The following is a 13059-nucleotide window of genomic DNA, read 5'->3' as shown; positions in this document are numbered from 1 at the left end:
TCATAGAAGTATTCATATAAAAGGTTTCAAATAAGCTTCGCACGAGCTTTCTAAAGTTATAATAAACTTGGTGATTTCTTTATTTGAATTGCACGTAAAGCTAGTTGATGGTTATCTAGACCAAATGGTCCTAACTGAATATGATAGACTAGAAGGAAGGCAACCAGTTAACAACACCTATCGTCAACTTTTGAGCTACTCGTCATCAAATAAAAATAGGAGTGAAACTTTTTTGTAAATGATGTTCACACGTGGAATTCTTTATTACATTTCAACCTTCGTAGGTCATCTTCTTTGTTAACCTGAAGATGGTCTAAGACAGTCGAAACGTTGTTCTGTACTTTATTTTAATTAAAGTGTCAATACCCATACTAGCCATTTTGAGAATGTCAGTAGGCCTAATTCTGTAACTACGGACTGTTTTTTTTTCCCCACATTATTCATAATTTGTCTATAGAGACTTAAATTCTGAGGTATCTGTATTTGAGTTATAATTTCTGTCTCACACAAATTACTGCTCCTTAAGCCTTTTACATAATACCAGAATTCGTCATTTGGGCTGAATAATGAGAGAGAAGAGATTAGAATAGTAAAGATAATTTAATGGTTGCTGTTTAAATAATGAAAGAATATTCAAAAGAAAAACAAACATTCGTGATCTTTATAGAAAATGTTAGGCTTAACGGTTAACCCTAATCTGTTGAGATGGATATTTCTTCAACTGTAAGTATTGTATATTGTAGTTGAATACTTTTTTTTATACTCGAAGTTTTCTTTTTTTAAAACTCGTAACGAATAAAAACAGAAGTTGCGAAACAGAATATTGACTAGCGTTCTTTGTAATGAATAATTAGAAAACAAAATACATAAGCTATAAACGTGTATTGTTCTATGACTAGCGTTCTTTGTAATGAATAATTAGGAAACAAAATACATTAACGATAAACGTGTGTTGTTCCATGACTAGCGTTCTTTGTAATGAATAATTAGGAAACAAAATACATAAACGATAAACGTGTGTTGTTCTATGACTAGCGTTCTTTGTAATGAATAATTAAGAAACAAAATACATAAACGATAAACGTGTATTGTTCTATGACTAGCGTTCTTTGTAATGAATAATTAGGAAACAAAATACATAAACGATAAACGTGTATTGTTCTATGACTAGCGTTCTTTGTAATGAATAATTAAGAAACAAAATACATAAACGATAAACGTGTATTGTTCTATGACTAGCGTTCTTTGTAATGAATAATTAAGAAACAAAATACATAAACGATAAACGTGTGTTGTTCCATGACTAGCGTTCTTTGTAATGAATAATTAAGAAACAAAATACATAAACGATAAACGTGTGTTGTTCCATGACTAGCGTTCTTTGTAATGAATAATTAGGAAACAAAATACATAAACGATAAACGTGTATTGTTTTACTTTTTCATTATTTTTATTCAGGAAATACCTCCCCTTCAGTGACACAGCGGCGTGTCTACGGACTTATACTGCCAGAATCCAGGTTTCGATACTCGTGGCGGGGCAGAACACAGATAGCCCTTAGTGTAACTTTGTGCTTAATAAAATATTATAACCGCCAGGAACGGAAAGACTTGGGTGTCTGCCTGACCCGATAGAATGCAGGATTTCCTGAAAATAACTAAGCAACTTTAAATTCTTTTTTCCTTCATAATGGCAGGAAGTGCTAATTAATTCTTAAAGGAAAGTAAGGGGAGGAAATATTGGTAGACTTAGCACAGTAAAGACACTTTCTCTAGACAGGATACTGAATTTACGTAAATAACGTCATTGGAGTAACCAATCAAGAATCGGCCTGAAAAAGTGACAACAAGACACAAATCGAGAGTGTTTGCAATATGATTGAGTGAGGTTTTGAATAAAAAGAACGCGCGCGCGCTCGTGCAATGTAAGGGTGAACAGTTTTTCCAAAAAACGTTTAATCAACAGTTGAGAATAAAAACGTCGTTTTAACATCTTGTCCAAGACACAGGTGAGTAACTTATTCAAGGTTCAATTGTATAAAACAAAGTTTAAAACGTATACTTTTAGTTTTAATACAACTTTGACTGTTTTTAGTAGCATTAATTACGAGTCTTTCTACGATTTTAGGTTCATACATCTATAAGAAATTTTCTGTAATAAAGAATTTGAGAGACACCGTACGTAACAAAAATAATGTTTGTAATTTGTGGGAACATTTGTTTGTTATTAAAAACAACGGTTATCTGTACTCTGGCCGCCACAGGTATTGAACCCGATTTCTAATGAAGTAACATGCGGGATTCGCCAAAATTCTCTCACAACAACCGTTGATTTTGTATACAGGAAGTGAGAGGTTATAAACACTTACCATAACAAATGTTAACTTGGTAGATATGTGCAGTTAGAAGTAGAAGGTTATAAACACCTACCATAACACAAGTGTTAAATCTCTAGACATGTACAGTTAGAAGTAGAAGGTTATAAACACCTATGATAACAAATGTTAACTTGGTAGATATATACAGTTAGAAGTAGAAGGTTATAGACACCTACCATAACACAAGTGTTAACTCTCTAGACATGTACAGTTAGAAGTAGAAGGTTATAAACACCTATGATAACAAATGTTAACTTGGTAGATATATACAGTTAGAAGTAGAAGGTTATAGACACCTATCATAACACAAGTGTTAACTCTCTAGACATGTACAGTTAGAAGTAGATGGTTATAAACACCTATGATAACAAATGTTAACTTGGTAGATATATACAGTTAGAAGTAGAAGGTTATAAACACCTACCATAACACAAGTGTTAACTCTCTAGACATGTACAGTTAGAAGTAGAAGATTATAAACACCTATGATAACAAATGTTAACTTGGTAGATATATACAGTTAGAAGTAGAAGGTTATAGACACCTATCATAACACAAGTGTTAACTCTCTAGACATGTACAGTTAGAAGTAGATGGTTATAAACACCTATGATAACAAATGTTAACTTGGTAGATATATACAGTTAGAAGTAGAAGGTTATAAACACCTACCATAACACAAGTGTTAACTCTCTAGACATGTACAGTTAGAAGTAGAAGATTATAAACACCTATGATAACAAATGTTAACTTGGTAGATATATACAGTTAGAAGTAGAAGGTTATAGACACCTATCATAACACAAGTGTTAACTCTCTAGACATGTACAGTTAGAAGTAGATGGTTATAAACACCTATGATAACAAATGTTAACTTGGTAGATATATACAGTTAGAAGTAGAAGGTTATAGACACCTATCATAACACAAGTGTTAACTCTCTAGACATGTACAGTTAGAAGTAGATGGTTATAAACACCTATGATAACAAATGTTAACTTGGTAGATATATACAGTTAGAAGTAGAAGGTTATAAACACCTACCATAACACAAGTGTTAACTCTCTAGACATGTACAGTTAGAAGTAGAAGGTTATAAACACCTATGATAACAAATGTTAACTTGGTAGATATATACAGTTAGAAGTAGAAGGTTATAGACACCTATCATAACACAAGTGTTAACTCTCTAGATATGTACAGTTAGAAGTAGAAGGTTATAAACACCTATGATAACAAATGTTAACTTGGTAGATATATACAGTTAGAAGTAGAAGGTTATAGACACCTACCATAACACAAGTGTTAACTCTCTAGACATGTACAGTTAGAAGTAGAAGGTTATAAACACCTATGATAACAAATGTTAACTTGGTAGATATATACAGTTAGAATTAGAAAGTTATAAACACCTACCATAACACAAGTGTTAACTCTCTAGACATGTGCAGTTAGAAGTAGAAGGTTATAAACACCTATGATAACAAATGTTAACTTGGTAGATATATACAGTTAGAAGTAGAAGGTTATAAACACCTACCATAACACAAGTGTTAACTCTCTAGACATGTGCAGTTAGAAGTAGAAGGTTATAAACACCTATGATAACAAATGTTAACTTGGTAGATATATATACAGTTAGAAGTAGAAGGTTATAAACACCTATGATAACAAATGTTAACTTGGTAGATATATACAGTTAGAAGTAGAAAGTTATAGACACCTATCATAACACAAGTGTTAACTCTCTAGACATGTACAGTTAGAAGTAGATGGTTATAAACACCTATGATAACAAATGTTAACTTGGTAGATATATACAGTTAGAAGTAGAAGGTTATAGACACCTATCATAACACAAGTGTTAACTCTCTAGACATGTACAGTTAGAAGTAGAAGGTTATAAACACCTACCATAACACAAGTGTTAACTCTCTAGACATGTACAGTTAGAAGTAGAAGGTTATAAACACCTATGATAACAAATGTTAACTTGGTAGATATATACAGTTAGAAGTAGAAGGTTATAGACACCTACCATAACACAAGTGTTAACTCTCTAGACATGTACAGTTAGAAGTCGAAGGTTATAAACACCTATGATAACAAATGTTAACTTGGTAGATATATACAGTTAGAAGTAGAAGGTTATAAACACCTACCATAACACAAGTGTTAACTCTCTAAACATGTACAGTTAGAAGTAGAAGGTTATAAACACCTATGATAACAAATGTTAACTTGGTAGATATATACAGTTAGAAGTAGAAGGTTATAAACACCTACCATAACACAAGTGCTAACTCTCTAGACATGTACAGTTAGAAGTAGATGGTTATAAACACCTATGATAACAAATGTTAACTTGGTAGATATATACAGTTAGAAGTAGAAGGTTATAGACACCTATCATAACACAAGTGTTAACTCTCTAGACATGTACAGTTAGAAGTAGAAGGTTATAGACACCTATCATAACACAAGTGTTAACTCTCTAGACATGTACAGTTAGAAGTAGAAGGTTATAAACACCTACCATAACACAAGTGTTAACTCTCTAGACATGTACAGTTAGAAGTAGAAGGTTATAAACACCTACCATAACACAAGTGTTAACTCTCTAGACATGTACAGTTAGAAGTAGAAGGTTATAAACACCTATGATAACAAATGTTAACTTGGTGGATATATACAGTTAGAAGTAGAAGGTTATAGACACCTACCATAACACAAGTGTTAACTCTCTAGACATGTACAGTTAGAAGTAGAAGGTTATAGACACCTACCATAACACAAGTGTTAACTCTCTAGACATGTACAGTTAGAAGTAGAAGGTTATAAACACCTATGATAACAAATGTTAACTTGGTAGATACATACAGTTAGAAGTAGAAGGTTATAAACACCTACCATAACACAAGTGTTAACTCTCTAGACATGTACAGTTAGAAGTAGAAGGTTATAAACACCTATGATAACAAATGTTAACTTGGTAGATACATACAGTTAGAAGTAGAAGGTTATAAACACCTATCATAACACAAGTGTTAACTCTCTAGACATGTACAGTTAGAAGAATAAGGTTATAAACACCTATGATAACAAATATTCACTTGGTAGATATATACAGTTAGAAGTAGAAGGTCATAAACACCTACCATAACACAAGTGTTAAATCTCTAGACATGTACAGTTAGAAGTAGAAGGTTATAAACACCTATGATAACAAATGTTAACTTGGTAGATATATACAGTTAGAAGTAGAAGGTTATAAACACCTATCATAACACAAGTGTTAACTCTCTAGACATGTACAGTTAGAAGAATAAGGTTATAAACACCTATGATAACAAATGTTAACTTGGTAGATATATACAGTTAGAAGTAGAAGGTTATAAACACCTACCATAACACAAGTGTTAACTCTCTAGACATGTACAGTTAGAAGTAGAAGGTTATAAACACCTATGATAACAAATGTTAACTTGGTAGATATATACAGTTAGAAGTAGAAGGTTATAAACACCTACCATAACACAAGTGTTAACTCTCTAGACATGTACAGTTAGAAGAATAAGGTTATAAACACCTATGATAACAAATGTTAACTTGGTAGATATATACAGTTAGAAGTAGAAGGTCATAAACACCTACCATAACACAAGTGTTAACTCTCTAGACATGTACAGTTAGAAGTAGAAGGTTATAATCACCTATGATAACAAATGTTAACTTGGTAGATATATACAGTTAGAAGTAGAAGGTTATAAACACCTATGATAACAAATGTTAACTTGGTAGATATATCCAGTTAGAAGTAGAAGGTTATAAACACCTACGATAACACAAGTGTTAACTCTCTAGACATGTACAGTTAGAAGTAGAAGGTTATAAACACCTATGATAACAAATGTTAACTTGGTAGATATATACAGTTAGAAGTAGAAGGTTATAAACACCTACCATAACACAAGTGTTAACTCTCTAGACATGTACAGTTAGAAGTAGAAGGTTATAAACACTTACCATAACAAGTGTTAACTTGGTAGATATATACAGTTAGAAGTAGAAGGTTATAAACACCTATCATAACACAAGTGTTAACTCTCTAGACATGTACAGTTAGAAGTAGAAGGTTATAAACACCTTTTATATTAAGTGATAACTATTTATACACGTGTAACGAGGATGGGTGATTAGAGGTAATGAATCATCTGTTGCATGAAGTTAAATTTAGCTGTTAAAATGACATGTATTTCTCACTGAAGTCTCTATAAAAGGATATTTTCCAAATATAATGACTGTGGAACATTAACCACATAATACTTTACTCATAGAAGATGGTTGAAGGTTAGAGTTTTCTTGAGTCATTGCCAAACTAATAACGAATACAATATATTATATTGCACAAAATAAACTGGCTTGTCTTGTGTAAATACCAAGAGTTTGTGTGAGAGTGGAATCCGTGATGTACACTCGATTCGCTAAAATAAAGACACGAACGTTTTGCCTATTTCTTTACTTATAAAACAATAATAATTGGATTTTAATTAATTGTTAGTACTGGCCATGCACACTTGTTAGTTTAACAATGGCTGGAAAGTTTTTTGAAACCTGTCTCGTGCGGGTAACCATGGTGCAAATGGTGGAAAGCTGTCATTAATAGCTATTGGCTATTGCTAAAAGACTTTGTTTATCCAGGTTTGAGACGATCTTTGTTCAAAGTACTCTCAAATTACTCTATAGAATGAAAATAAATGTATGAGCGCCATCAAACAAATATTCATAAAAACATGGATTTTATTTCGGATTCTTCCTCATTCACAAAGAACATGAAGAAATGTGTAGGTTCACATTATTTTAAAGTACCAATGACTCACAGTAAGTAGTTTGTAGATGAACTCAAACTGTTAGAATCTTTTGTTATTGTTTTTATAAAATGTTCTTGAACGATTAACTTTGGCTCTCTGCTGGTACATAACAACAGTTTTCTGTTGCTGTAACCCAAGCTCAAGACAAGAGAGAGTGAAATCAAGGAGAAAATGTTAAAATTTAAACGACAGCGAGTGATTGATCGTCAAGACACATATGGTTTTACCTTCTCACTGAATTGAACAAAAGTGGGCGTTGCTAGTAATTATACAGACCGCAGCAAATATATTCCAGTTTTCACACTTCACATTAAAACACCACACGCCAAGCAACAAATATAAGTGTTCTGTCCATCATGTGCATATTAAATGAAATGCGATTATTGTATACTATACAGGTAAGCATCTTTAACTTGGCCGATCAAATGAGGACAAAAACAGTTTTGATTGGGTACAGTTGTGGCGTCATTTGCATTTAAAGATGTATGTGACTACATATGAAGCTTATGTCTTAGTTGGGTTGGGTTGCTATTGTTAAAATACGATGTTCCGTAGCCTGCCCTCTGTATACGATACTGAAAACAAGAGTATTATTTTATCACGACGAATACTGTATTATAATACTGTCTTCCGCTTCATACAGTCAATACTGTATTATAATACTGTCTTCCACTTCGTACAGTCAATACTGTATTATAATACTGTCTTCCACTTCGTACAGTCAATAAAACAACCTTCAACTAGGTTGAGATGAACAACGATAAACAATATTTTTTCTTCTCAAGATGTATTGGAATGTTTAGTATACTTTCTGTGAGTAAAGTTAATATTTAATTGGGAATACTGTATTTGATATATTAATATACACTTAAGACATTTACCTCAACATGGTTTCACAAACTGGGACTAAAGAAGTGAAACTTAAAAGTTGGAAAATGATGGGTTCAACAATATATTTTTATAATAACATCCGACCACCGTATTACCTCAAAGTATCAAAGTTATCTCTCACGAAACGATATAGTCAAAGGTAAACCTGAGAGGTTTGTGTCCAGCCAATGTCCAAGCGAGAGGTCACTAATTAGGATCCTATAAAGTGCAAATAAAAAGCTGCCCTAGGAATTGTAAGAAGTGTGGAGAGAGGGAACACGTGCCTGCGATGTTTTTATTGTCTTCAAAAATTTACATGTTCTGCAGTAATTACTGCTGACATCCATTTTTCTTCAGCACGTGCAAATTGTTCACGAAACGTCACATTGCATTTCTACATAAATGAATTAGTTTCATTAAAACCGAGTCACATTTTGTTGTGCTTAAATGTTGACAACCACTGGCTACAGATTTCTCTAGAAGTAAGAATCGTTGTAGAACCAATGAGAAACATACCACTAGTATATAAACGGTTAACAGGTCACATTACGTGTCATTTCTAGATAGTGTTTGTTCGTGCGTGCATATTGACTTTTTTTTTTCAACAATATTTATTCATCGCTATGGCAATTAGAGGTTGTGTAAATGATCCAGACTCGTTCAGTTATATTTGTTGTAAAGAAACAAAGGTAAAATATTACATAATTCATAAAAAAGTGTTACACGCATCTTGTAATAAAACTTGTGGACTAGGACAAATCATGGGCTTCAAACAACATTATCACTGTTTGTAACGAAGAGTTGAGACAATTGATTAGAGGTAAGAAAAAAAAACATTTGAAATTCCATTGTTTGTTGTGAGTCTAGAAGACATGGAGATGACTGCTACTTTTTTAATCTTGTAACGTGCAAGGCTACAACATTGAAAATAAAAAGGTACCTGCACCTACTACATCAGTATGTTATAAGACTTGGTGCTTATGGACCTGATGTACGTGTACCTACTTCATCAATATGTTATAAGACTTGGTGCTTATGGACCTGATGTACCTGCACCTACTACATCAATATGTTATAAGACTTGCTGCTTATGGACCTGCTGTACCTCTACCTACTACATCAATATGTTATAAGACTTGGTGCTTATGGACTTGATGTACATACTACATCAATATGTTATAAGACTTGGTGCTTATGGACCTGATGTACGTGTACCTACTACATCAATATGTTATAAGACTTGGTGCTTATGGACCTGATGTACGTGTACCTACTACATCAGTATGTTATAAGACTTGGTGCTTATGGACCTGATGTACGTGTACCTACTCCACCAGAGACTCTTAATACAGTTTCATCTGATGTCAATATAAATGATGATTGAGATTGTTCGATATAAGATTGTTTCAACTTAAGATATCTGATAAACCATAACGTTTCATGCAAGGTGAACTTAATGATTTTGTGAGAGATTTTGGTCTTTCAAAGTATCCATCAGAGGGTAAATAAAACAATGACGTGAGCTAAGTCAGAGTCCTCCCCCCAAATTTGTAAAAAAAAAAAAAATACATGATAGAAAAAAAAAGGATATTATTTTCGAAATGTGCGTAACTGAGTAACGGAAAATCTGTTATTAAAATCAAAACAACTTTTTTGAAGAAATTAGTATTAGGCCTATTTGTATATTTAACTCTTCAATCGATATAATTACTGTCACTCGGGCAGCAGATTGTTCGATGGGTGTTTTAAGATTATCATACATTTACCTTGAAAAGTTAGTGGTTGGAATTCCAAATAATATTAAACTCTATAATTGTTATTTGTTTTTTTAATTTCGCACAAAGCTACTCGAGGGCTCTGTGCTAGCCGTCCCTAATTCAGTAGTGTAAGACTAGAGGGAAGGCAGCCAGTCATCACCACCCACCGCCAACTCTTGCGCTACTCTTTTACCAACGAATAGTGGGATTGACCGTCACATTATAATGCCCCCACGGCTGAAAGGGCAAGTATGTTTGGCACGCCCGGGATGCGAACCCGCGACCCTCAGATTACGAGTCGCACGCCTTAACACGCTTGGCCATGCCGAGCCAAACTCTATAATATAAACAAGTTCGAGACTTGGAGAACGTGCAGCTTTCCTTGGTGTTTTAGAGTAGTCTTCTTTCTCATAAGACTTATTTTAATTTGTGTTAAATATATATTTCTCTGTTACTATTTCTTCAAATATCATAAAGTCTCGATGTTAATGTTGTGAAATACATTGTTTTGTTGTCAGGTCGAAAAGAAAATGAAGACTTTAATTTTTACCTTGTCTTCACTGCAACTCATCTTCCTACCGCAATTGTCTCTGTGTAATTATTTACTGGATGAAATTCTTCATTTATCTGATGTCGACCAACAGCAGTTAAGTGCAGTGACAAGAATTACAAACGCTAGCAACTATTTTGGTTTCGATCTCTACAACACCCTGAAGGGAAGTGGTAATGTACTAATTTCTCCATACAGTCTGTCCTGCGCCATGGCCATGGTGTACCTGGGATCCCGCGGAGTAACAGAACGTGAGATGCACTCTGTCCTTAACTACGGCTTTTTTGGGTTGACCCGTGACGACGTCCGGCTCGGTTTCCAACAAGCAATAAACACTCTCACCAGCAACACCATTGGTTATACCTTGGACACAGCAAATGCACTTTTGATACAGCGTTCATTTGAGGTTCAGGAGGACTTTAGGCAAAAAATTGAAACAGATTTTGGGGCAGAGGTGCGAGAAGTAGACTTTCAATCTCAAACAACCATTGTCCAGCAAGCTATCAATACCTGGACTGCTCAAAAAACTCAGAATAATATACAGAATATCTTGAAAGAACCACCTGACAGTAACACCCTGCTGTTTTTTCTGAATGCAGTTTATTTCAAAGGTTTCTGGGAAACTACGTTTGATCCAAAACAATCCACAATTATGAAATTCTACAACAACGGAAGTGTTTCGACAGACACCGTTATGATGATGATGGAATCGAGACTTCCGTTTGGCTACGTTGAAAGTTTGAATTGTTTGGCATTAGAGATGCCTTACCAAGGAAGAAATGTAACTATGTTATTGTTGTTGCCAGTTAGTCCAAACGGATTACCAGAACTGGAACAAGCGTTGTCTCCTGCCTCTATCAGCTTGATTCATTCAACTCTTCGTAAAAGAAGGGTCAAAGTGTTTATTCCTAAGTTTAAACTTGAGGAAGAATATGAAGAAGTCTTAAAGGAAGGTTTGTCGGATATGGGAATGAAAAGTCTCTTCGGCTTCAACGCTAATCTGAATGGAATTACTGAGGATACTGGTCTCTACGTCACTACTGTTGTCCACAAGACTTCTATTGAAGTTGATGAAGAAGGCACCGTAGCTAGTGCTGCAAGCGGTGTTGGTGGTGGTTGGCGAAGTGCAACACCAAGATTTATGGCAAACCATCCGTTTTTATTCTTCATCCGACATTCAGAAACCGGTGCTGTGCTATTTATGGGGAGAGTTTCGCAGCTGTAAGACGATTGGTGCTTCTGTTACTCAGAGACGAACTAGATATATGAGTATTATAATCGTACATATAAGATTGTTTTTATCGTGGCACTTATCTTAAAAAATAACAGTAAATGTAATGAAATATTCGCTCAGAAGTATGCGTTTTATTTTAAAGAAATCTGATTGAATTTATAAAAAAATTTTTTTCGCTAAACATTCTAATACTAATATTGTAACGGTAATATTCTATACGCCTCCAAAGCTTTAACACTAAGCCTATTTAAATACAATTAACATTGAGAAAGACACTTTCGTTTCCTTGTAATAATAATATTAATGCCATACAACAAGAAATAAAATGCAATGAAAGTAAAACCATAATAACATGCTAAAATATAAAAGGAATGATTACTAATTATTACATCGTTTAAATTTGGTGCATTATAACTAAAAAAATAACAAATTGTTTTCCTTGATAAAGAAAATTTAATCATTGGACGAAAATGTGAGAGAGACATCTAAAACTACGTTTCAGTTTGGAAATGAGAGTTGATAGTGGTAAATATGTAAAATATTAATTATTTTAACCGATAGTTATTGACAGTTTGATAATTAAAAATGATTCGCCTCTTTAATTTATATTTACTTTTTAAACGTTCATTCCTAATAATGTTAACGGATGCGCTAATAACTTTGTACTTGAATTTTTTTTTTTAATATATTCTTCCAAATATAGTTTCTGAAAGCTGGTTAGATGTGTTGTTAGGGTTTTGATTCTATGTTATATCGATTTTCTTTTTAATTTACTCTGTGTAAACTATATACTGTAGTCACTACTCTACGTTATTACATAATATGTCTTGTGTGATTGTATAATATTTCATACCTACTGTATTTAACACGATTACCAGCTTTATACAAAATAAAATGATTTTAAATCGTATTAAATCTTTATCTTTAAAAAATATATTTGTTATAATATTTGTCATTTGCGTCTTTGTGTTGTATTGTTCTAAGCATCAATAAAACACAAAGGGTAAATGTCCCATAATAGTGTAAATTAATAATTCTTATTGGTTTCATTTCACATCAACAACGAATCCTCTGAAAAACACCTGGATTATTTAAACATGTTGATTGTATGAAATACACAGGTTGTATTGTTGAATATGTGTTGTTTTCAATAGTTGTTTACCAACAAAGTGGACTTGAAAGTATTATCAATATACGTTTACCTAACAACACATTTGACCTTAAGGGACATGTGGCTGTTATAATTTGTGGGACATGTTATAGTTCCACTGGGTGGTTAACTGACGTGTGTGGATACAGCTAATGTTGATTGTTTTAAACGTAACTTGGCGGTTTTTGTAAAATATATTTACATAACACTTAAACATAAACATTCAGTCGAATGTATTATGATGTTCGTC

General features: G+C 33.3%; 1 pseudogene across 1 annotated transcript; it reads left to right on the top strand.

The window, feature by feature from the left end:
- The first annotated feature begins 1463 nt into the window (after window positions 1-1463).
- LOC143231941 (intracellular coagulation inhibitor 3 pseudogene) lies at window positions 1464-12690 on the top strand (annotated as a pseudogene). The gene is made up of 2 exons (XR_013017296.1): window positions 1464-2008; window positions 10394-12690. The product of XR_013017296.1 is annotated as an intracellular coagulation inhibitor 3 pseudogene (transcript).
- Window positions 12691-13059: the final 369 nt, after the last annotated feature.

Source organism: Tachypleus tridentatus, chromosome 1, assembly GCF_004210375.1.
Source record: "Tachypleus tridentatus isolate NWPU-2018 chromosome 1, ASM421037v1, whole genome shotgun sequence".
Lineage (NCBI taxonomy): Eukaryota > Metazoa > Arthropoda > Merostomata > Xiphosura > Limulidae > Tachypleus > Tachypleus tridentatus.
Note: the sequence above shows the minus strand (reverse complement) of the source record. Positions and strands in the feature narration are given on the sequence as shown.